At 43.9% G+C, this 25,561-nt stretch overlaps 1 protein-coding gene across 2 annotated transcripts in view; it reads left to right on the top strand.

Moving 5' to 3' along the window:
• The first annotated feature begins 9,187 nt into the window (after positions 1 to 9,187).
• Positions 9,188 to 25,561, top strand: part of RHBDF2 (rhomboid 5 homolog 2) — a 354,741-nt gene continuing 338,367 nt past the window's right edge. Inside the window, exon 1 of one of the 2 annotated variants that reach the window (XM_086930686.1) lies at positions 9,188 to 9,331. The gene's annotated coding sequence lies outside the window, so the exon portion shown is untranslated. The remainder of the gene's footprint in view (positions 9,332 to 25,561) is intronic. The other variant, XM_086930687.1, reaches the window with a different exon arrangement.

Here is a 25,561-nt window from a genome sequence, read left to right on the forward strand (position 1 = left end):
CACGCTTAAACAAGGAGTTACCATCTTTTTGACAGAATTTTGAAAGCCAACTTGTTCAGTTGATTCAGAGCTTTCAATCCCTTAGAAAGGAAACACTTGTGTGCTTACATCTTTTAAGCGCTATGCAAACCTCCTTAGGGTTGGTTGTGTGAATGTATGTAGAAGCTATTTGTATTGCGCACACTTAGCCAAAAGTCAGTTGGGTGTTGTGCAGGTTCAAAGGCAAGGATCTAAGGGTCTTGTAGTGGTCCCTTTTGAAGGCAGTATTAGTTGTACCTGGCTTATTTTTAGATGTTTTTCCCCAGTTTTGTCAGCCGGGGTGGTGATGGTTACTGGGCCAATGGTATGCCAGCACATAGGGCAACAAAACCATCAGTACTGTCTTGCTAGAGATCATGCTGACAGGCAGCCCCAGCTTGGTCTGCCAGCAACAGGTTAAGAAGGTACCACTGATTTTTGGTGGTAGTAGTTCAAAAGCCTACACTTCTTGCTGGTGACTGGCCTCTCTAGGACTACAGCTCCCAGCGGGGTTTACCAGGATTCCTTTCGTAAATATGTGGTGCTGGGTGCAGAGACATTTACCATACTCCTCTTAGCTGCAGCAACAGCCAGTTATTTAAGCAAAATTGCCAGCGACACACAACCCTTTATGACTATCACAGTCTTCTTGTTTTTGACATTGAGAGACCAGGCCAGTAGTGTTTGCTTTTGACATCTGGTGTTAAACGTCTACGTGAAAGGTCACCTAGCATTTGACTGGGCTCCAAGAGTGCAATTTTAAGTTCTGCCTTGGTACCTAGGTGATCCTGATACAGATTCCAGTGCATTCTTAGTGGGCGTTTTCATGGCAGTGGATCTGTTGAAAACCTTGTAAAGAAGTACTTGCTGGCAGAGTAACAGATGAATAATTCTTCTTTATTAAGATGAGGATATCAAAACGTCCTAGCCACAGGTCAGCCAGCATACAACTGACTCGGATTGCTAGGCAACACCAGTACATTCTTTGCACACTCTAGAATCCTTATATAACAAGTTCCACAAAGAGAAATACACTAAAGAAATAATAAGAGAGCAGTACCACACACCTTCCCCCTAATACAATATGATAAGCAAGATAGAAACATAAAATTATTTCAAAACATAGTTAAGAAGTTTATGTGGACTCTTACAAATAGTGCAAGTGCTCCTACGCAGAGGACACGTACGTATTGGAGATATTATGTTTAAATTACATATGAGACCATCATCTAGTCGAACAGCCTTAAGAAACAATTTGGTTACAGTATGAGGAGATGTACATTTTGTACTACCACACTTCTGAGGCAAACGTATTCTCACTCGGTCACCCACACTAACAAAGGTGTGAGAGACAGCATGTCTTTTATCAAAGTTGACTTTTCTTTTAGCACATTTAAGATCTTGACGGGAATACCAGTCAGTGTCCACATCATTGTCATTTACAAAATGTTCTTTTCTCATCCAGGTCTGAAACATATAGATATTAGGAATTCGACCTCTGAACAACTCAAAAGGAACCTTCTCAGTGATAGAATGTGGAGTTAAACGATAAACCATAACTCGCTCTAAAATAGAAGTTTTCCAGTCATGATTTTGTTCCTTAGTTAGTTGAATTGTTTCCTTTAAAACACAGTTGACTCTCTCAACCATCCCCTTGCATTCTGGATGGTAAAGAGAGCAATGTTTGTGTACTATACCTTTTGTTGCTCAAGAATTCTTCCATTTCTTTAGATACAAATTGTACACCATTGTTTGTTAGGAGAGACTCAGGGAGACCTTCTCTACAGAAAATGTTCTCTAAAAATGTTGTCACATCCTTGGTTTCTATACTCTGAGTGATTTTGATCTCAGGCCAACGAGAATACATGTCCACTAAAACTAAAACATAGGAATGACCACACTTGGAGGAGATTGGACCCAAAATATCTAAGGAAACATTCTGCCAACAACGTTTGGGAGCCTCGCGTATGATCATTGATTGAACTCTAGTTTTACACATTTTATCAAAAGCATTACTCTCTATGCGGTCTCTCACCATGCTCTCAACCTGTATGTCATTTCCTGGCCACCAGAAATGAAAACGAATTCTTTCTTTGGTTTTAGAGATACCCAGATGTCCCACATGGGCTAAATGAACAATTTTCTTCCTAAGAGACATCGGAGGAACAAGGCGAGTTACCCTCCAAAGCAAATCATCCTTCAAAGAAAGTTCATTTTTTACATTCCAAAATTTTTTAACACCTTCACTCAACAATCTAACATCAGACCACCCTTTCGATACAAGTTTGAAGGAGTCTCTCCATTCTGATTCAGATACAACTCCTTCAACCCACCTCACAGACTTTAAAATCCTCAATCTCCCATTTATCTTCTGAATCAAGAGACATCTATCTTTGGAACCAGACGGGAAAAGCAGTCGGCAGCTTTGTTGTCAATTCCCAGAATGTATTTCACAACAAAAGTCAAAGTCTTGAAGAGCAATGACCCATTTGCATATCCGAAAAGATATGGCATCCAATGAATTCTTGCTAAACACATCCTTTATGGGTTTGTGGTCCGAATGAACAACAAAAGAGGTTCCCCAGAGAAATATCTTGAGTTTCCTTATTGTCCAGAAAATACACGTCTCTTTTTCGATCACCGAATATTGTAGTTCAGGACCAACAAGAGGTCTAGAAAGAAACAGTATGGTTTGTTCATTACCATCTTTGATCTGTTTGAGAACGGCGCCTAAACCATGTGAGCTAGCATCTGTGACCAAGATAGAACTCAAGGATGTGTCAAAGCTTTGTAATGATGGGGCAGAAGAAAGAGCTTTCTTAATCCCTTCGAACTCCAACTGACATTAAACCGACCAGGAGAATTTCACACCTTTCTTTAAGAGACACCTAAGTTCAGAAGTGCGACAAGCAAATTGTGGAATACATTTATTGTAGTACTCCGCCATACCCAGGAATGTTACTAGTTCTTCCCTGGACTGGGGAATTTGAAGTTCAACAATGGTGTTCAATAAACGCTCCTTGGGCTTAACAACTTTATTGCTTAAGCAGTGGCCTAAATAATCAATTTCTGAAAGATTAAGTTTGCATTTGTTCTCACGTAAAGTGAGTCCTCTCTTGCTGAAACGTATAAGTACAAATGTAAGCTTTGCATCATGTTCACTATGAGAAGAGCCATGAATTAAAATATCGTCCTGTTATATTTTGACTCCTTCAACTCCACTAAGAACATCTTCCATGACTCTCTGAAAGACAGATGCAGCAGAGTTCAACCCAAAGGGAAGAAGTGTGAACTTAAATATTCAAAAGGAGTTATAAAAGCAGTCAGATCCATGGACTTCTCATCAAATTAAATTGGTGTTATGCTGCACTTAGGTCTAAAGAGGAGAAAATACATGCTCCATTAAGCTGGGTCAGAATTTCGTTTGTTAGGGAGAGGGTACTTGTCGGCTACTACAGCACGATTAAGAGCACGAAGGTCCACACATAGACGAACCTCGCCTGAGGCCTTACGTGCTAATATCACCGGAGAATCCATTCACCGGCCTCAGTTTCAACAATAATACCTTCTTTTTTTATGTTTCAAGTTCATTAAACATGGACTCTTTCATGGCTAGAGAGACACTGCGAACTTTACAAGTAACAGGCTGGGACTCAGGCTTTAGAACAATATTATGAGTGTAACCTGACAGGCAACCCAATTTCTCACAAAAAACGTCTTTAAATTCTGATCGTAAAGCACGATTTGATTCAGTTACATTTTGAACCTCACTAGTGTTTGAAGCTTTAATTTTAGAAACAATATTTGTACTATTATCATTCAAAACAGATTTTGAGAAAATTGAATGTGGTGAGATGTCTGAGTACTATACATGGATCAGTGCCAGGAACTAGATATACACCAAGATCAGCCTGATGGAACCAACTGATAATGCTGTCTCCCTTACACGAAATGTATATCTTCCCCGCAGTCAGACGCCCTTTATATTCAATACATCCCATGAGGTATCCAAACAATTTTATCGGTTGACCTCCATAGGCTAAGGGTTTTATATCAGGCTTAAAAACAGTGACCTTCCCACATAAATTTGAATTGAAAAAAACTTTGGGAATGAGCAAGATTTTTTTCCCCAGAATCAAACAGCATATTGATGTTACAATAATTTATCAAGACAAGATCAATGGGACCTTTGGTTATTCTCTTGTTAAAAGGTGTAAGAATTTAAAGGCAGTGTAAGTAGTTATAATCAGAAACAGACTCACTCCCACTTTCCCCAACAACTTCTTTGACTCTCCTATAAGATTTATTATTTTTAGACCTACAAGCTTTAGTAAAATGACCAATTTTACCGGCCTTTTTGCACTTGGATTTGAAGGCAGGACAGGTTTTGTCATTGGCAAGATGAACTAACATATCACAACGGTAACATTTCAACTTGGTATAATTTTTTGATTGAGGATTAAAAGAATTAGCAACATGAAGAGTCATGTTGTTTCCATGTAGCCTTAGAAGTTTTTTTGTAACAGTATTGACCTTTTCTTCTAATGTACCATTTTCTTCTTTATTTTTTTTTTTTTAAATGACCTCAACGCAAGCAAGAGAATGTTCAATTATTTTTGCAATTGCCAAGACCTCGTCAAGTTTGGATCATCTTTCTGCCAAAGCTCATCTTTGATTTTCTCAACTGAACAACCTAGCATAAATTGATCACGTATAATTCTTCAATAGAATTATCAAATTTGCACGTGGCACCTAATTTACGAAGAGCAGTAATGTAAGCTTCAACAGATTCATCAGGTTTTTGTACCCTCCAACCAAATCTGGGGATCACGGTTCGATCCCCGGCACCGGCGGTAGATTAGCCTAGCACCATGTGACTCTGGGCAATAGCTTGCTTAATCTTCCCGACGGCCCCCGGCGCCTAGAGACCCTTACGAGTGATTGTGTGCTTAAAAAAAAAAAGTGGTAACGTTCAAGAATGGTGCTAACTTTTGGGAGGTAATGTTTATCAAGTTTTTTGAGACATACTTCGAATTCATTAAGATTATGTGACTCATCAGTTAGATTAGGGAGATGTTCGAACACCTCTTGTCCCTCCGAACCTAAACAGTGCAAGAGTAATGCTGATTTCCTTTTAACACTCAAGGATACACCAAAGACTCATGCATAATTTAGGAAAACCTTTTTCCACTTTGACTATCGTATGTTAGGGTCACCAGGATTGGATAAGAAAAACAGAGGAGAAGAAACGTTCTGCATGGTATTAAAAGTAAAAGAAAGAAAAAAAAGAAAAGAAAATGCAGAAATATTCTTAAGCAAATGTTCAATATTGTATGTACAATTGTAATACAATTTTAAAGTAATCCAGTTGACACACACATATGTGAATGAAGTATGTTGTGATGAATAATATTAGTGAATATGTAATGCTGTGTGTATCAGCGTGAAAGAGATGCTGAGACACCAGATACAAATGTTGGCTGTGTGTATTAACGTAGAAAAAGCGTTGACACACGATGAGAGACTGTTAGCTGTGTGTGTCAGCGTGATTTAAATGTCGAAATAAATCAGAAAAGAATACCCAACAATTCATACAGAAGTGCTGTGCGTATCAACGTTTAAAGTGTAGAAGAGTTAAAAGTAATCATCATCCCATTGTATTTAGCTGGCTGAAAGTTGAAAAGGATAAAATGTATTTTAGCGCTGTTTTTCGCAGCTGTGCGTGTCAGCGCCTTATGGTTGAAATTGACGTTATGCTGCTGGTTTTCATAGACTGCAATTCGCAGTACAAAAATCTTTCACAAAGGAATCCGCTGTGTGCGTCAGCGTATCAGAGTTGATGTCGTCGCTAGGCAATAGAATGACTTTGCAGACGTGGAGTTGACAAGCGTAAGAGCGTCAAACACTGACGTAATTGAAGCATGTTACACAAGAGTGCGCGTCAGTGCGAAGAGGCAAACTATCGCAAAGCAACAGTGCGTGAAGACGTCCAACAATAGAAGAATGTATGTTAGACGTAGGGTTGATGCTCTTCACGTGTAGCTCATGCACGAAGAATGGAACACAGACTCTGAGATTGTAACACACAGTAAGGCTCGAGCAAAGATTCTAATAATGCTGTATGCCAAAGCGTGTTACAAGAGTTTTACTTGTGTCCTGAAAGTTTAAATAAAAGTTATCTCCTACAAATCACAAAACGAAATTTTTGTGAAAGGTTAAAGTGTGAGACGTAGAGAAAGCGGTAACCATAAAAACACAATAGAAACATGATGAGTTCAACCGCATGTAAATTAACGAAGTAGTGCCGAGTAAAGATATTGAAGAGAAGAACAGTACCTTGAATTACAGCGCAGTAGTGTTAGTACGTTGAGAAAGTACTGGAGATATAGTTCTTTGATAAAGTTGAGATGAAATTCTTACATTCGCCGGGTTCTTGTAGAAGTAGAATGATGAAGAAATGTTATATCCCACGATCGTCGCCAGTGTAAAGAAGTACTTGCAGGCAGAGTAACAGATGAATAATTCTTCTTTATTAAGATGAGGATATCAAAACGTCCTAGCCACAGGCCAGCATACAACTGACTCAGATTTCTAGGCAACACCAGTACATGCGTTATACACTCTAGAATGCTTATATAACAAGTTCCACAAAGAGAAATACACTAAAGAAATAATAAGAGAGCATCACCACAAACCTACTTATACCGGACATCAGGCATAGTTGGGCTGTGGAAGCGGTAGTCAACATAGCTGTGAAATTATCAACATCCTCCTCTGCCCACAGCCAGTATTTTAAATGGGCTGGTGCTGTGCGGTACGGAGTACCGGCACTTTTTTATTTTGAGAGGTAGAGTACCTGCACTTTTCAAGTGAGACTTAATACTTTTAATTAGAGAGTACCTGCACTTTTCAGAATAAGCAGGTACTCTGGTACAGAATACATGAACTTCTATTTTTCCATTTCAAGCACTGCCCACAAATTACATATTTCTTTCACTGCACAATAAAAACACAGTAACATTTGTTACTATATGGTCCCTCAATGTTATGTGCAATCCCTTTCAGTTCAGCTCAAGACAAAGTTTATTTGGACTCCACAGACCTTAAACATGTAAAATCAGCATAAATACAATTCCTACAATCATAAAATGTTTACATAGACTCATCATCTTAAAATTCATGGTTTAAAATCCTGTACCATATTTCAGACCTAGTAATTCACTTCATATACCATGAGACAAGCCTTCCATTACTAACTCTTGTCGGGTTTCTTTAGATTTTATATATACTCCCCCCAGGCACAGGCAATTAATACATCAGTTTACAATATTGGATTAACATCCTTAAACCTTCCTTTGAATCATATGTCTTATCTCAGCTGTGTGAACAGGAGGGCATAATGATACTAGACACCTTTCAAGTTTTATTTTGCTCTTTGCATAAACCTCCCCAGGGCACAGACTATATCGAAATTCTTCATTTCAGTTAAAAGTTCTGCTACCTGTATCCTGTTAGTTATACCCTACTTTTTAAAAAAGGACATAAAATCACCTTCCGTAACTCTAAAACCATATAACATTCCAATAAAATATGTAAAATATCACATGGTGTCCCCAGGATACAGTTGCACTTCCCATTATTACAGAGCATTCCCTTTTGGTTTACCTTTTTCTAACATGTTCTCTCTCTCTTGCCTCTGTTACTATTTCAAGAAATTCCACATTTGCCACTGACAATTCTAATCCAGACTTTTTTCTTAGATTTCTGGGACTTGTAGTCCTGATTTGATAGTGGGGTAAGGACTGCAAATCCCAGAACACAAATGGAAAAAAACTGAATTGGATGAGGTACTCTCACAAGAAAGTGGAATATTTGATAGTTCTGTATCTGTCTTCCTCTTGTGCATGGTTCAAAAGTTAAACCTTTCCAATATTAATTACTTATAACAAAATCCTTGTTACTTATTTGTCTTAAACAGCTATTAATCATTGACCTAGCCAATAGTCCTTTCTAGTTTTAGGTGTATGTCAGTTGTTGTGTTGTATATCTAGATGCAGTAACTGAAAGCTCCAAGAGGCACCAAAATACCAGCTTGGCACTCTACGGTACCACAGAAATGTCGCTTGTGTTTAAGCCCAGGGCATAAGTCCTAAAAAAGAAGTGGGGGGACGTTGTCACTGGAAGTGATGTCACAACAGGAAGAGATGTCACGAAAGGTGGCTTGCACCATCGGGCTCATTGCCTCCCCTCGCTCACCCCTTAGATGCCATTGCATTTACAAAGCCAGCGCGTGTGCAGTGTGCTGTGAGCTCCGATCTCACCCCAGAGAGGGTAAAAAGTGAAGTCCAGCTATCTGGCAGGGGGGACGGCATCCACCCGGTAAAATAAGTGGGGGGACGCTGTCCACCTGAGTGGTACCCCAACTCGAGCCCTGTTTAACCCCTTCCATGCTTGTGATGGAACCTCTCAGTCACGAGCCATGGACGCGCTGTGCTGGTGATGGAGTGGTTCCGTCACGGCGCAGCCGCCCACTCTGGAGGAATTCTGTGCCTGCGCGGCTGTTCAAATGAGCGGGCGGGGCCGTGACGGAACCACTCGGTCACAAGCACAGCGCGCCCGTGGCTCGTGATGGAGTGGTTCTGTCACGAGCATGGTGGCGCCACGCTGCCCCCACTCCCCCAGCGCCGCGGCGGAATTACCGCCGCGGCCAAGGAGTTAAGCGACACCTTTAATTACACAGCCTACGCCTGCTTTAGACAGCCCACTCGCCCCACTTTTTCATCGAACTTAAAGCCGTGCCTGTCCAGCCCTCACATGCTGTCTTTCTGAACCCCAGAGGTGACAGGCTCTGTACCCCATGTGCCCCTCCTTAATTCCTTTATCCCCACTGACTCTCTTCCTGAGCTGGAAAGGTGCGGGGCTTCATATCCCTTTTCCAGTCTATAGGTTCCCTTCCTGAGCCCTAAAGCTGCCGAGTTGACATGCTGTGTACCACACTGCTCCTCCAGTCATTCCTCTACCCCGAAAAGTTCCCTTCCTGGGCCACGGAGGTGACTGGCTCCGTGCCCCCGTGCCAGCACTGACTGACGTTCTTCCTGAGCTGGAATGTTACCGCTGCCCCCGCCCCTTTCTACACCCGGCTCCGCCCCGCCCGCTGGCTTCGGATTTCCTCACATGTGGGCAGACTTACTCCGTCATGTCACAGTCAGTTCCTGAAGTGAGACTTTCGCTGTACGTGCACTCGGTACCGGTGCTCTCACACAGGGCTCCGAAAAGGGTGGCCCACCAGAAAGGACCGTGCTGCTGCCAAGAGGTAGGATGGCTGGCTCCGAGGTGGGGGGGCTGGGCTGGCTCCTGACAGGTGGGCGAAGAGAGTTTAGCAAGCGCCTTCATGGCGGAGTTCGGCTGAAAATAGATTCAGGGGATGGCACCGTGACTACCTGTCAGGAACCCCCCTCCTCTTCTGGGTACAATTGTCGTGTTCTTTATTTGTTTATCCTACTCATTTTCTATTTCTTGTTTGCGTCAGGCACCATCATAGCTTTTTGCCCGCTCCGTGTGCCTTTGTCTACCTGGCGGAATGTTTCTGCTTTTTTTCTGGAACGTTTTTCAAATTGCCTCTGACCCCCGTATATTGTTTGTTTTCTACTGCCTATTGCACATGGCTGCTTGGTGATGAACTTGTTAGTTTTCCATTTTTCCTCCCGGTGGCCCTTCAGCGCTGGCTCGATTGTTTTGTTTTCCATTTCTTCAGAGTTTTTAGTATTTCTTTTCCCTGGCCTTCCCTCCACAGTCTCTTGATGCTGACTGTGCTTGTTTTCTCTTCTTCACCCTGATGCCACTCTTAAGAAACCCCTTGACGTGGTGTACTCGTGTTTTCTATTGTGTACTTCCTATGACCTCTTTTCCCTGGGTTCGCGGTTGGGTTTTGGGGCTTCTTTAAATAGCTTCATGGCGCTAGGCTTGTGTTATATACAACATCTGGATGCATTCTAAAGGTGGCCATGCTTGTTTGTTTACAGTGGCTTTCTTCATGCTGGTGGTTTGCTTCCTGGGGCTCTCTTTGGTTTTTTATTCTTCACTGAGCTCGTCTTTCCTTAGTTGGCTGATTGACGCTTCACCTGTGTTTTTCTAAGATTTCCTTCAGACGGCCTTTTGGCGCTAGTCTGATAGTTATTGCCAGTGGTTTACTTCAGATTACTTCATGGGAGGGGGGGGGGGGGTCGTCACATGTGGCTTCCAAGATCAGTTCTCTGGGCTTGCGTCTGGTTCCTTTGAGTGACATAAATGGTGGACTTCTAGGAGCTAGACTTTGGAAAATCGTTTGCAAGAGGGCGAGTGTTGGTTTTCTGTGCCTTTCCTTGGACAGCTTCTTGGAACTGTACTTATGTTCTTAATTAATTGAAAACACAAATATTCAAGAAATTAGTGAGAAAAGTTATGTTCTCAAGTGGAAACCGTCCTGACCTACGGGTTCACCGTGGTAAGTCGTATGTGAGGCGACCGCTCCAGTATCTCTGGTGGAGCCCGTGGGTCCGGACGTTTTACCCATGTTTATTTTTCACCAAGGCCCATACTCGAGCACCTTGTGTGTTTTTTGCATTGGTAGTAGGACGTGCTTGGGATTGTTTCCTCTATCTCTCCCCTTGAAATTACCTTGCCATAGGCTTCTTGGCACATGATTTGTTTTTGGCCAACACCTTTCCTTCACCCTGATGGGTTCCGCCCTAAATGACCATGAGTCACATCAGGCGAGAAATCAAACCACCCAAGAAAAGCCTATTGTGGTTCAACAAACTTGTGTTTCAAGGGTTAGAGTATGCCCTTCCAACCCACCTGCAGAGGCCATTGTCGAGTGCATGTTCTCAGTCAGTAGCAAGGCCGGACTGGCCATACCCGGTATCAGGCGTTTTCCCGCAAAGCTGTAAGGGTGGGGGGCTGATTTTGTTACAGGGGGTGGGTTTTGAAAGCACCCACTGCAGAGTTTCTTGTATAATCCATCAGTTTTCGGCCGCAATAAAAGTGTCAAGCTAACGCTGGCGATTAATGTACCTGCTGTAGAGAGTTGGAGTTTTATCTCGTGGACGTTTTGTCTCGCAGAGGGTTAACGTGCCTGCTGCATAGAACATGTACAATGTAAATCACAGAACAGTGTTTTATGTGCATAGCTCAGTGGGTTACTACTTTTGTCACAGACATCCTTTTGTTACTGTGCAGTTAACAAATTGCAAACGTAATCTAGCACAGTGAGCTATGATCTGCCATCAAAGAGCTGCATGCAAACTGCATGGTACAGGTTGGAGAGTTATTTTTTCCCAGTCTCTCATTACCCTAATGTTGCGAAAAGGGGTTTGTTTGGGTAGAAATAAATTCTTATTAGTAAAGACCACCAAACCACTGTGTTACATTCTGAATGTTGAGTTTGTGCTTCTCCAGACTCTTACAAACATGCCTACCAGTATGGATGACATGTGAAGCCTGCACCTTGTAGTTCCTTTGCCTTTGGAACATTTTCTAAACACTGATTTTCACTTGTATGATTTATCAGTGGCATCATTAGGCCCCTCCGCTCCACCAGCTTTAAGCAGGAGCTAAGAGGCATCTACTGAGCCCTCTAGGCTGGGCACATTCATGAAGAACTTGCCAGCGAACCAAGCAGTGCTGCCCATGTGTGAGGCTGCACCAATTATCCGGGTCTGATGGCTTAGTGGACTAATGCATCCATTGCAGGGCCTGTGTTCGACCTTATCGTCACAGGTTCAAATCCAGGTGGGTCCACTCAGCCTTTCATCCTTCTGAGATCGATACAATGAGTACCATTGATTTGGGTAACACTAAACATCTGTAAATCGGTGTCAAGATACCCTTGGGTGAACGTTCGCTATACAAATACACGTAGTTATGCTTTGTTACTTAATGTTCTTGGAATCCATAGGCAGAGTCCTCTTGATAGAAGCCTGGTTGAGGGCATTTTCTGGCTACTTTTATGGCTGGTGACACTGGCTGTACTTCGGTGATTAAAATCACAAGTAGAGTGTGTGGATCATGACAGAGGGTGAACTCTGGTGCAAAGCTGAAGAGTGAAGCCGGGGCCGGTTTCGCTACCACATTACAAGTGCTTGGAACTGGAGCAGAGTGCTGCTTGTTTCTCCAGTGTTTTCTTTCTGGTTTGTACTAAAATACAACCTTCATTATTGACATGACTAGGTACTGCTGCAAACATCAAACCCTTCAAATAGAAGACTGAATTACACTGCAATATTCGCTTTCTTCTTCCCCGAGTTTGCAGTTGGCATTGAACGTAGAAGAGGACAATTAAAATATGTCCAGCTTGAACCTTGCTGTGCCAGCCTGACACTTGACAGCAAGGTAGTTGTTCAGTTCCAGAGTTCATCTTGTGTGGCTTTGCGCCTGTAAGGATGAACAAATAGGAGATACGTGTCTAATTAGAGCTATATCAGACAGGGTAAGGAGGAATAATTTAATATGCCTTTGTAGCTGCATTTGGAATTGGGGAAAACATAGGATGATGGAAAATCAGATGTATTCTCAATGTGATTTGGGCAAGTTGATTATAATCGCCATCTGGATGTTAAGGACGTTATTGTCGGCTCCATTACTTTCTTGGAGGAAACCCTCTAAAACCCATGTGGAAGATCAGCCTCCGCAAGCAAACCTTGTTTTTTAAGCACTTCTCAAGGAAAGACCAGAAAATATGATGTTTTGAGACTATTTGGTTTGATTTTTGCAAAACCCACACCCTTGAAATCTAGATGGGTCTGTGCTTGTGCGCTTTGGATGTTCACTCACTCAAAACCATGCCAAAAGTAGTTCAAAGTGGGGGGGTGATTTGTTTCTGAGCTACTCCCTTGTGATTTGTTGTCTATGTATGTGTGTGTGATGTAAACTGCTCCGACAACCTACACTGGAATGAAAGGTGCTACAAACAAATAAAATACATGTGAGAGAGGGGCTAAGGAGTGCAGGGGCAGCTCCTCAGCTATGGCGGAGGAGCGTCGTCCCACTGCTTTCAAGCAGTGAAGTAAAGGAAATGTGATAATAACTTTGAGTTATTATCATTTTATGTTTCCTTTGCGGGTGGGTGGGGCTGCTCTGCTCTTGGAGCAGTGTAGGTGAGGAGTGGTTTGCCCACTCCTAAGTGAGCAATGACTGTTTGGTCAGCCCTCTCTGGCCGCCCAAACCAGTCATGCGTACTTTTCTTGTTCTCCATGCAGGCTGCATTACAGCCTGTGTGGAGAACATGCCCAGGCCCCCATTCCCTGGTTGAGCGTTGAACCAGGAGCTCAAAACCAATCACAATGCTGCAATGCTGCATTGCAGCATTGTGATTGGTCAGGGGAGCCTTTGCTGTACTTCCGGTTACTCGGTCTGACGAGAAGAGCAGAAGCAGAAACGTGGTACCGTCACGGCAAGGAAAGTGATTGCCTTTTTGTTTTTGTTTTTTTTCACTGTTTCCTCCCCACCCCTCTTGCGCCCTGCCCGCACCAGCTCCATCACCCGTGAATAATGCCGGCCGTCACTGATGGAGAGATGAGAGGCACTGTTGGAGAGTGATAGTGAGAGCTGGGGCGTAGCAGGCATTGTGCATTTTCCTGGGAGGCTTGAAGGGTTAGAGCCAAATTTGCAGTCATGGGGGCTGTTTCTGTTACTGGGGGTCTGTTTTGCAGCTGTGCTCCTATATTGGCTCCAAGAAACAAAAGCAGCAGGGGGATGGTCTGTCAAAATTGCCAGGGCTACCTTGGTTTCTCAGTCCGGCCCTGAATGTGTGTTGTTGAAGAGCCCCAACAAAGACAGAGCCAATACAGACTAAAAGCAAGCACTACTTCACCTGACAGCGCCTGATTGCGAGAGCGGTCAGGAATCACGAGAGGACCCGCCAAGGACGCCAATTTCCCGCCACCAGCCGCGCCGCCGCCTCGGGACTGCAAATCCCGATAGGCTCAGCGGCGGCGCGTTCCCCGACGCGGTAGACGCGCCGGGAGGGGCAGCATAAATCAGAAAGCCCTCGGTGGAGCGGGGGGGAGCCAATACAGACTAAAAGCAAGCACTACTTCACCTGACAGCGCCTGATTGCGAGAGCGGTCAGGAATCACAAGAGGACCCGCCAAGGACGCCAATTTCCCGCCACCAGCCGCGCCGCCGCCTCGGGACTGCAAATCCCGATAGGCTCAGCGGCGGCGCGTTCCCCGACGCGGTAGACGCGCCGGGAGGGGCAGCATAAATCAGAAAGCCCTCAGCGTCGCGGGACGCGAGCGGGACGCCCGGGGCAAAGCCCGGGCAAAGGGCGGGCCCTCTACGGCCCTCCAAGGCCGGATAAGGCCGGGCTGGGCCATCCCCATAATCTGTGCATCAGTCCCACACAGCCCTATTATCCAGGATCATGCCTAAATCAGGAGCTGACGTGCAACCAATCGCAGAAGGGAGCGCTATCCTCGGACCTTTGGACAAATTCTTCTTCAAAGCAACAGGTGAAATTGATAGAGATTTGGCCCTGGTAGAGCGTCGCATTGCACGGCGACAATCCATAGAGCAACTCAAAAACATCATTCTATTACCAGACCCGACACTTACCCCTGAGCCCCTTCCACTTAATTCGACTTTAAAAAACGTAGATGATGATCTAATGAACACTGATAACGTCCCTTCAGTGTTCCGATCTTATTTTCCTCCAAAAAATGGATCCTCTCTCCCCTCCCCATTAAAATCTGCAAATAACACAATCTCCGTACCCTCTGACCTTATTGATTTGGTTACTCCAAATTTGCCAAAGATTGCTGAGTTTGTTCCACCTGACATCATAGAAATCCCTTCTTCTTTGGGCACACAAAAGTTAACCATGTTTCAACCTTTACCCGTTCTATTAAAGATAGATAAAGTTTCACATACTAAAAATCAACCTAAAAAGAAACAGGTCATTATTCGATCTCCACCAAAAAAACGGCGTAAAAGAGCCCCTACGAAAAGCATTCCTAAAACCCAAACATCGGCCAAGGACCTACTAACCAAAGAACTACTACAAATTGTAGAAGGAACACCCAGATTACCGCGGGAATCATTTATTTCCTGTGTCCCTCCTACAAACAAAGATTTTGTGGACGCCATGGAACACCTTGTTAAGGCACTGTTAATACCAATACTCGAGAGAGTGAAAAGAATAACTATCCAACTGGACACTCTCTCAAAAACTTTGACCCAAAACCAAGTAGCTAAGGGGGCCCCAGACGCTGACTCTAACTTAATATCTGGAGACAAAACCAATCACCAACCAAAACTTACAATCCTCAATGTAAAGCCCACTACATCGATCGCTGGAGGAACAAATCCTAACATAGAAAAAATGACCAAAGCTCAAAATCCTAAGAAGCAACTCACCGCTTCAAATCAGCAAAAAACCCAACCTTCAGTCCCAATAAAGAAGACAGTAACCATCCATAACCCAGTTCCCCCGCCCAAAGTGTCTTCTGATACTCATTCACACTCAACACAAATGAACTCCCTCATAGCTTCAGCAAAAATGAGCAAAGCACAACCCACCCCTGAAAAAAGGATGTCCGCCGTCCAACAGGAAAAACGTGTAGGCAAAAGATATGTTGACCTACCCCCTGCCGCATCTCAGAACGTCATCGTTCTAACGGGGGTTGCACCATTATCTCCCACAGGAGGATATGAAAATCATCACAGCCTAAAAAACAAAGTGATTTTTTGGCTCAGAGAAAACAGGCCCCTACCTCCTCACATAAACGGCGACATAATAATGGTAAGAAGAACTAACTGGGTCGGAATCCGTCCCAAAGACATAGAAGGGGATGTAGTAATTGTTACCTTTAAAGATCCAAGGGTCATTACACACATCACAGACTGGTTCTCTGGCTTTAATAGGGGTCCAATTTCGCCAAAACCCCTAGCTTACTTTTACCCTGAAGCATTAATGCATTCTAAGTCACATCAATCCAAACCGTATTATGACAAACCGTCATCTGCCCATTTCAGAAATTACCATCGAAGGCATGGAATAAGAGATCAGACATTTTTTCCTTTTAATGATTACATGCAACTGCCGACACCACGGCATTACCCAGAGGGGTTTGCCCAACCGCCACCATTCTTTAATCCGACCTGGAACTTACCTTGTCATAACTACTATGAGTCGCTCTACGGGTTGGACGACGTAGAATGACTCCCTCAAGACAAGGAAGTAAACCGGGGTAGTGGGAGCTGTGATCGTATAACTGAGCATATCTATGCCATGCAGGACGATCCAGTAAATGGGGCCATTAAAAACTCCCCAGTAAACGGGACAAGAAATAGAAAAAAATCTACCGAAAGGGGCAATATCAGAAGACTATCTTGTCTTGCCTTAAATGCAAATGATACCGCACCCTCGACCTATAAGGCGGACAGAATTAATAGCTCCAATTTGCATTCCCTCTCATGGAATTTGGCAGGACTCTCTTCAAAAATCATTTTACCGGACTGGCTAAAGGTGGTTAATCAGTACTCCATCCTGTGTTTCCAGGAAACCTGGGCGATCTCTCCTATTCACCTTCAAGGTTTCCAGACATTTCACTCACCGGCTGCCATGAGTAAACAGGGTAGACATAGAGGAGGACTATGCACTTATATTAGTGTAGCAGTTGGTCATAGGATCAGAAAAAAGATATTGAGAGACTCTTTCCAGGTAATCGCTATGGATATCGCCCCGTCACTGTTATTGTTAATTGTCAACTTCTACAACAACTTGTCTGTAGAACAATTGGTGGTAGCCATGGATAATTTACAACAAGCCCTGCAAACGATCAAAGAATCCTCGGGCGGAGAGTGTGCAATAGTCTTTTTTGGCGATTTAAATTGCCATATCTGCCCAAACATTGCAAGAGATGATTGTGACATGTTTGAGTCATATGATCCAGACTCTGATAATGATACTTTTAACCATTTCCTGCACACAAAATCAGGGGACCTTTTCAACACTTTTGTGACCTCTTTTAACCTACGCTTTGCAAATGAGCTGCTAAATACCCCATGCCCCCACAAACCAACCTTTCATGGCAGAGGCATGAATACCACCATAGATTTTATACTATTCTCAAAACCCCATGCGCTGCTAATACGAGACTGGAACACCCTCGACCACCCACACAGTGACCACTATCCTTTGTCCATGACCATCGAGCTTCCGGCGGCTACCAAGAATCAAAATTCACACAAGGTTATTTATGAACAACCAATTAAAATGGGAGCCAAAAACGGATACTGTGTTAAATGGGATAAAATCAATCCAAACAATCTCCTCAAAAACCTAGTCAACAAGAGGAGGGAGGAGATCTATACCTGTCTTTCAAATAAAGACAACCCCGATGACATCTGTAAAGCTTTCATTAAAATTCAAGACACCTTGAAAGAACTTTTGACGAGACAGTTCAAACCAGGCCCCATTGCACATAAAGGATGGTTCGATACAAAATGTTCGAAGGCTCTAAAATACCTAAAGAACTTGATGCGTGTCATACCCAAACCCCAAGCAGAAATACGCCAGGCTAGAACTCAATATCGCCTAGCCATAAAAGATAGAAAAAGGGCACTGAAACAGGAAGCATGGCAGAATTTGGTGACAACATCGGAAATGGGGGATATGTCAGCTTTTTGGAGACTCATCAATTCCCCCTTACCATGGGTAAAAATGCCCGATAGGAACTTGGACATGGCAATCAATGGTGAGACGTGGGCGGAACACTTCCAGAAGCTATATACCAAACCCACATGTTCCAATAATCCGGAAACAGAAGGCTTCTCCTCACCAATTTTAAATCCTTCTCGGGAGAGCCCCAGCAAAATTCTTTTTTCACTTGAGGAGGTAGAACTGGCCATCAAAGAAAGTCCCGCTGGGAAGGCACCTGGACCGGATGCAATCCCGGCAGATGTGTATAAGGCAGAAATGGAGTTCTGGGTACCCCTACTGACCTCTGTCCTAAACTCTATAAATACCGCTGATCTCCTTCCAACATGGAGAGGCAATAGTAATACCAATCTTCAAAAAAGGAGATAGACACTTACCATCGTGTTATCGGCCTATATCCCTCCTCGATACCTTGATGAAAATTGTCGGACGTATAATCCTGAAAAGATTAACCACCTGGATGGAGGGAAAAAACATACTGTCCAATTTACAATACGGTTTCCGGACAGGCAGAGGTACAATCGAACAGGTCCTCAATCTACACCTAATCAAGTCCAAATACATTGACATCAAAAAGCGCAGTCTGTACATAACGTACATAGACCTAACTTCAGCATTCGACTGCGTACAGCATGACCAGCTATGGGACATATTAACTCAATTTGGGATAGATCCATCAATCCTCCTATTCATTAAGGCTTTGTACAGAGAAGCCGGAGCCAGAGTTAGATTTGGACTGAGGGGAGAGTGTTCGCCACGTTTTAATATCAATAGAGGGGTCAGACAGGGGTGCATTTTGCACCCCTTCTCTTCTCCCTTTATATAAATGCGATTGGCGAGCATCTCAAAAACATCGAGTGTGATTTCCCCAAAGTAGGAGGCCAACCGATTCCGATCCTGCTATATGCTGACGATGCTGCAATCCTCTCCCAGACTAGAATGGGTCTACAAAAGGCAGTTTCAGCTTTCACAGATTTTATGAATGATAGGGGCCTTAAAGTGAACATAGGAAAATCCTATACTATGCTAAGTAACAAAAGGCACAAAAAAAACCCATGCCCCATCTTCATTGAGGGCCAAAGATTGGAGACAGTGGAGGCATTCACTTACTTGGGTATCTGTATACATAAAAAACTATCCTGGAAAACGGCAATAGAGAAGAGGAAACTTGCTTTTTTGAGTGCCATTGGCGGGCTCCGTGACTTTGCAGGTAAAATAGGGGGAAGGCCGGTGAAACAACTACTAATTATATATAAAGCAAAATGTGTCACTACTGGTACCTATGGGGCCGGCCTCTGGGGAATAGACAAAAACATCTCACCGATTCAAATCGTGGAAAATCAATTTGTAAGGTATCTCCTGGCCGCCTCAAAAGCAACCTCTGTGTACCAGATGCACATCGAATTGGACTTACCGTATATTTCAGATATTATAAAATCTGAACCTCCCCTTCTCTGGCACAAAATTTGGACTACCCCCGAGACTGATTTTAATAGAGAGGTGATACAAGACATTTTAAATCTGGAAGGGGCTAAACATTCTCTATCAAACTGGCTGGTCTATGTGAAAAAGTTCTTTATTGAAATTGGGCGCCCAGAATGGTTTACAGATCCTTCGTCTTTAGAAAATATCACACGAAAAATCTTAATAAAGACTCTAATGACCCACCTGGAAACAGTCAGATGGAATAAACAAAAGCACCGTGACAATATTCTGGCGTATCAAAGGGTGACACCACACAAGGGTCTTCAACTATACCTTTCTACAGATTTCTCGTGCTACTCAAGGATGCTGCTCACCAGATTCAGACTGGGTTCTTTCTTTCGATATGTAACATTTCCAACATGTAACGATTGGTCTCGGACTCTTTGTTCCTGCCCTTGTGATACTATATCTCAACAAACTAACATCCACACCATTCTTTTTTGTAAATATTATGGGTTATTGAGAAAAGCTTTATTATTACCCCTACTCAAGAGATGGAATCTCAGGTCGTGTAAACTTGCCTTCGAGCGTTTACAGGAACTTGAAGATAGGGAGGTGATAACTAAAATGGAACAGTTTTTAAAATTATTGATAAAATTTAGGAAAACTTTAGACTGATATGGGAGAAAACAACCATTCCTGTTTTTAATTGTCGTTTTGTTAAGTGCTGTTTTTAATAGTTCTCTCTCCAATGATTTTAACTTTCTACTGAGTACTGGATGACTTTTTAACTGAAATCTTTCTTGTTTTTTTAACTATAATGTTTTATAAATTCTGTATAAAAATGTATGCTTATATGATATTTCTTTGAATATCGAATAAAGCTTATTTTGAACTTTGAACTTGACTGTTGTATCCTGGGGCACTGTAAGGTCGTCATTAACTATGCTTTAAAAGTTCATACAATTGAAAATATGATGAAAAATGTGCTTTTGAATGCACATTTTTGGGGAATTTTCCCCCAAATAAATGTCGGGGGGGAAGAACCTGCCCAAACCTTCCTTGTAATTGCCAGGCTCCCTCGCTGCTTGTTCACTATGCACCGTATGGTGACCGGTCTGCCAAAATTTGCCAGGGCTGCTTTGGGTTCCCAGTCCGGCCCAGTCGTCCCAGTCGTGTTTGTGAGTTTGGGGTTTCCAAAAAATCATTTTCAGTGCATGAAGTTCAGTGCCAATTTTTTATGAGAAAGATGAGTGGGCGGGATGCTGGGGGAGAAAGAGGCACTTAAACTTCCTGTCTTCACCCCCATTTCTTCATTACCACTGGAAATTACGTCTTACACCAGTCTGGGATTTTTGCAGTCAGTCCTGTTCCCCACGTGCAGGGATCTCCCCACATGCAGGGATCTCTACACGCTCTGCATACTTTCCTGCTGCACCTAGCGTGAACTTCCAGTGGTGATTTCCAAAGGACTGATTCTGTTTCTTTTTACCACTCAGTGCGATTTTTCATCAGCTCACCATTGAAAAATATATTTGTATTAACTGGCTAAACTGCACTGGTGGAAAGCTTATTGTGTGCCTGATCCCTGGTGCAGTAAACTATGTAATCTGGTCGAGTTTTCAGAGTACCCGGTCAAAAGCGTCCCCATTCATGCTTTCCTTGGGCAGTGAGATGCAGTTTATCTCCTAGTGGATTGACGTCCTCAGTTGTACTTTCCTGAAGCAGTGAGCTGTGCACTCTTAGTCATGCTTCCTGGTGTAGGGCAGTGCCAGCAGTCTGTTGTGCTTTCCAGGACCCGTGAGCGGTACAACCTTAGTCATGCGTTCTGCTGCACAGAACTGCCAAACCCTTATTGTGCCTACCTGGAGCGGTAATCTGTGCTCCATATTAATTCTGCCGGGTGCAGAACTGCTACAGAACACTGCCAAAGCTCAGCAGTACTTTCCTTGTGCAACTAGCAACGCATCGTCAGTGATGCTACTTGGCGCATGCAACTGCCTGGTGCATGCAACTCACCACCTTCAGTTGTGCATCATCAGTGATACTGACTGGTGCATGTGAATTCCCCCCATCAGTTGTGCATCGCCAGTGATGCTGCTTGGTGCATGTTACAGCCTATCGTCAGTTGTGATCATTTATGATGCTGCCTGGTGAATGTGAATTGCCACTATCGGTTGTGCATCGCCAGTGATGCTGCTTGGTGCATGTGACCACCCATCTTCAGTAGTGGATCCTCGGTGAGGCTGCCTGGTGCATGTGCAGCCCATCTTCAGTAGTGGATCCTCGGTGATGGTGCATGGTGCATGTGAATTCCCACCATCAGTTGTGCATCATCAGGTATGCCGCTTTGTGGTACTTGTGACTGCCCATCTTCCGTTGTATTTTCCTGAATTGGTGACATGTGCATCATCAACGATGGTACATGTGTCTGCCCACCATCAGCTGTGCACTTTCCAGAAACAGTGACGTGCATCATCCGCAATGGTACAGTAGAATGCCCACCATGAGTTGTGTGCTTTCCTGAAGCAGTGAGATGGACATTGCCAGTGCAGATGCCTGGTGGCACATGTGACTGTCCACCATCATTTGTACTTTCCTGATGCAGTGATATGTGCATTGTCTGAGAGGGTGCATGTAACTGCCCACCACCAGTTTTGTGCTTTCCTGAAGCAGTGAGATGTGCATCATCAGTGATGGTACATGTGAATTGCCACCATCAGTTGCGTGCTTTCCTGAAGCGGTTACGTGCATCTTCAGAGATAGTACATGTAACTGCCCACCATCAGTTGTGTGCTTTCCTGAAGCTGTGAGATGGGCATCGCCAGTGATGATGCTTGGTGGCACATGTGACTGCCCACCGTCATTTGTACTTTCTGTAGTGGTGACATGTGCACGTAGGTGCTGCCACCTAATGCACTTGACTCTCCTCCATCAGTTGGATTTCCTGGGGCAGCACGCTATGCACCCTCCTTTGCCCTGTCTCTTGCAGACAAGCTACAGCATGGTGCTTGGTGGGGGCATGTGTAGGTCTTCTACCTCTGGTGGGTTGAGTGTCTCAGATGCATCATGGGCCAAGTGAGCTTCTGCTTCCTCTGGACACAGGGGATATTTTACTGCCCTCCGTGGGATAGATTATGATCTAAAGATTGAAGAATCAAGTTCATTTCTGCTGCCTCTGGTGATGCTGCGAATCCTTTTTTTCCTTTTTGGACCAGTGATATTTTGCTGCCTGTGGGCACGTGCTCTAATGCTACGTCTGAGGCATGGTGCTATTTTGCTTTCTTCTAGGACCTGTGACCGCTTGATGTCCTCAGGTGTGAGGGGATACTCTGATGCCCCAGTATGTAGGTGCCATTTTATGCCCACTAGGCGTGTGTGCCCTTCTTATTGCCCTTCAGGTGCAGGGGCTATGTTTTCTCCTATGTAGACCAGTGATATTGCTATTCCCCTTTGGAACAAGTGCTTTGTTGCTACTTCTGGGGATATTTGTCATTCTTCTGTCCAACTTGGGCAGGTGATTGGCTGCTACCCTGCTGTGGTTGGATGAATTGCTTGAGCAGTGGATCAGAGAGGACCATGGTTTTTTTTGTCTTAATTTACTTCTCAGATGGAAGTTAAGAAATCTAACTAAAGACATGTAGGAAGTTTAGTTCTTCAGTTTATCTAAATTGCTGTGCCAGGCCAGGTGCATTGTAATAACCGTACATGCCTTTTTTTAAACCACAAAGGGTGGATGCTTCACAGCCTCAAGTTGCATAGTTAGGCATGTTTATGAAATAAATATTTGTGTGGATTGTTTCTCTGTTTTGTTACACAATTATTTTTAAACGGAACGTTGCTGCCACGGGAGTAGAGTCACTGACTTGAACCTGAACGCAGCTTCACATGTTCCTCCCTGTTCATTCCAAAGGGAAGGGTCTGTTCAAATAAATGTAGATAAAAATAGAAATATTCAATTTAAGTTTAGTTAGCAAAAATTATTAACATTTGAATCGAGGATTAAGATTTATGAAACATCAAAATCTTCCACAAAGGAAAGAAGAGCATAGTTATTCAAGTGTTCAAAACGGGGTAACGGGTGACTGGATGAAAATAACCGGCACCTCAAATTGTTGTCGGCGGCATTTGAAATAGTATTTGTTCCCATTGAGCCAGGCCCTAAGATATCAAATCTCCAGCGGTGAAGAATGCAGCAAGCTGGCGCCAGGTGTCTGAAAGAATGGGCCGCATAAGCTTTCGATCTATTGGGCACTGGTCTCCGGTCTAACGAGGTCTGGCATTCAGCTATAGGGGAGTTTCCCATCTTCAGTTAAGGCTTGCAGACACTGACCACTTAATAATCTGTGCAGGGCATCTACACAACACAGCGTCTACTAGGCTATCCTGAGATCAGTAAAAAATGAAGCCTGGCCATCTAAGGAGGCCCTTCGGGTCCATCCACTTCAAAATACTTAGATTCTTCTTTCAGGCAGTAAGTTCTTTCCGTAGAGTTCCTCCAGTGCTAATCCTGAGAGCCAGGCTTGGTGTAGAGTTCCTCAGTGCTTATCTGGAGTGTTGATTCTTGGTGTAGAGATCCTTCAACGATCCTTCAGGTTGGAGGTGAGTCTGAAGATCAGTGGCCGTAGCAGGAGTGTTTGTGATGGTAAGGTATAATCCAGGCACCCCACTAAAACATGTCTACATAGAGCCCTTAGCCTCGACCCGTCTGTCACCAGGACAGTATTGCAAATCATCTGTATGTAGATGATTCACAGCTCTTACTTAAAATTATCGTCTCCACAGGATCTACTTCACCCAAATCAAATTATAAAGTAGTGCAATCTTGGGTGCCCATCAGCCACCGAAAACTTGGCCTACTGAAGACAGACTTCCTTCTCATCTTCCCCATCGCAGCTCTTCTCCAACCCAAAACTGTCTCAAAAGGCTAAACGAGCTCAATTGCACCCAGAGCATAATTTACTGTACCAAATCTCTTGGGATCTCTGTAGGCGGCCATTTGAACATGATTGTATTCCACTACCGAGGGCGCTAGATACCAACTCGGGCTGCTAAAAACAACCAAGTCTTTAACTCCTCCTCATGACCTTGAAAATGTGATCCAAGCACTTGTAATCTCCAGACACGACTACGGGAAAGCAGTTCTAACGGGCACACTGAAATATCACCTTGCTCCACTAAAGGCCACGCTCAATGCAGCTGCAAGACTAGTCCAGTTACAACCTCACTGATCACACTCCAGTTGTTTCCCATTGAAGCTCGCTGCACATTAAAGATAGCCTTTATCACCTACAAGCACTCTATCTACTAAGGGACTCCTAAGTACTTGGCTCAGAAACTCCCCATCTCTGGAGGCTTGGGGTCCATGAGCAGCCCAAACTCTCTACTGCTAGATCCACCTGGATTCAAGACCGATCCTTCTCTGGCTCCCTCACAGGCTCTGGAATGCTCGACCATCGGAGATGCAGGCAGACCCTCCTTTCTGGATTTCAGGAGGAGGGAGAGGCCTCTCCTCTTCGAAAGGTACTTAATGCCGAGACTGAGCATGATTAAGGAATGAGAGCTTCTCTTGAGTACTCTCCCATAGCAATATTGAATCTGCCCCACTCCTACAACTGTTGTAACAGAATTTACCCATCCTCTTGGTTACTCAGGTTAACTTGTAGTACCAGGTTTAAGTATCCGCTTGATAACTTGTGTTTATGTATTCTGCATAGAGCTCTTGTAGTCCTAGACCATGTGTGCGCTTTATACAACTCTCAACACAAAAATAAATATACATGCACTCTTTTACAGTACTGTGCAACATGCTTCACATATTCATTGTGGCAGAGGTCAGGCATCCTCTTGCAGAGCTGCGACCCCCTCATCTGCTTAGAACAACCCAACTGAAGAACAACCACATTCTACCTCTTTCCCTGCTGTGTACTGCCAGTGCTGTGCCGTGCACCTGGAGGGGCCTCGCCCGGGGGGGGGGGGGGGGGGGGACAGGTGGACAGGAAGGAATACTTCTCTTGCTTGGGGCACAGCTGCTTCCAATGACAGACCTTCTCTGGAACAGCCTTCCTGGCTCAGCCACCCCCTGATGTAAGCATTTGCATCATAGAGCGAAGACCTTCGCATAAACCGCAGTGTAAATTGCCTTAAACCCATGTAGTGAAAGAATGATATAGTTGTTCCTACTCTGATGTCTCTTTTTGGAAAGTGTTAGAAAGCAAACCTGTAGTCGATTACAAATTCGGACCCCAGATGTAGAGAAGCCATTACACCCGTGGCGGAATTCACCAGCTAAAGAAATAGCTTTGTGTGTCTTTTACAGGCTGCCCTTGAGGTGAGATGGCTGAGGGCGACTCAGAGCCGCGCCAAACCTAGGCCTGATGTGAAATTTTCCAAGGAAGGGGCAATTTGTTTTCCTTGGTC

Source organism: Lissotriton vulgaris, chromosome 7 (genome assembly GCF_964263255.1).
Source record: "Lissotriton vulgaris chromosome 7, aLisVul1.2, whole genome shotgun sequence".
In the NCBI taxonomy this organism is placed as follows: Eukaryota; Metazoa; Chordata; class Amphibia; order Caudata; family Salamandridae; genus Lissotriton; species Lissotriton vulgaris.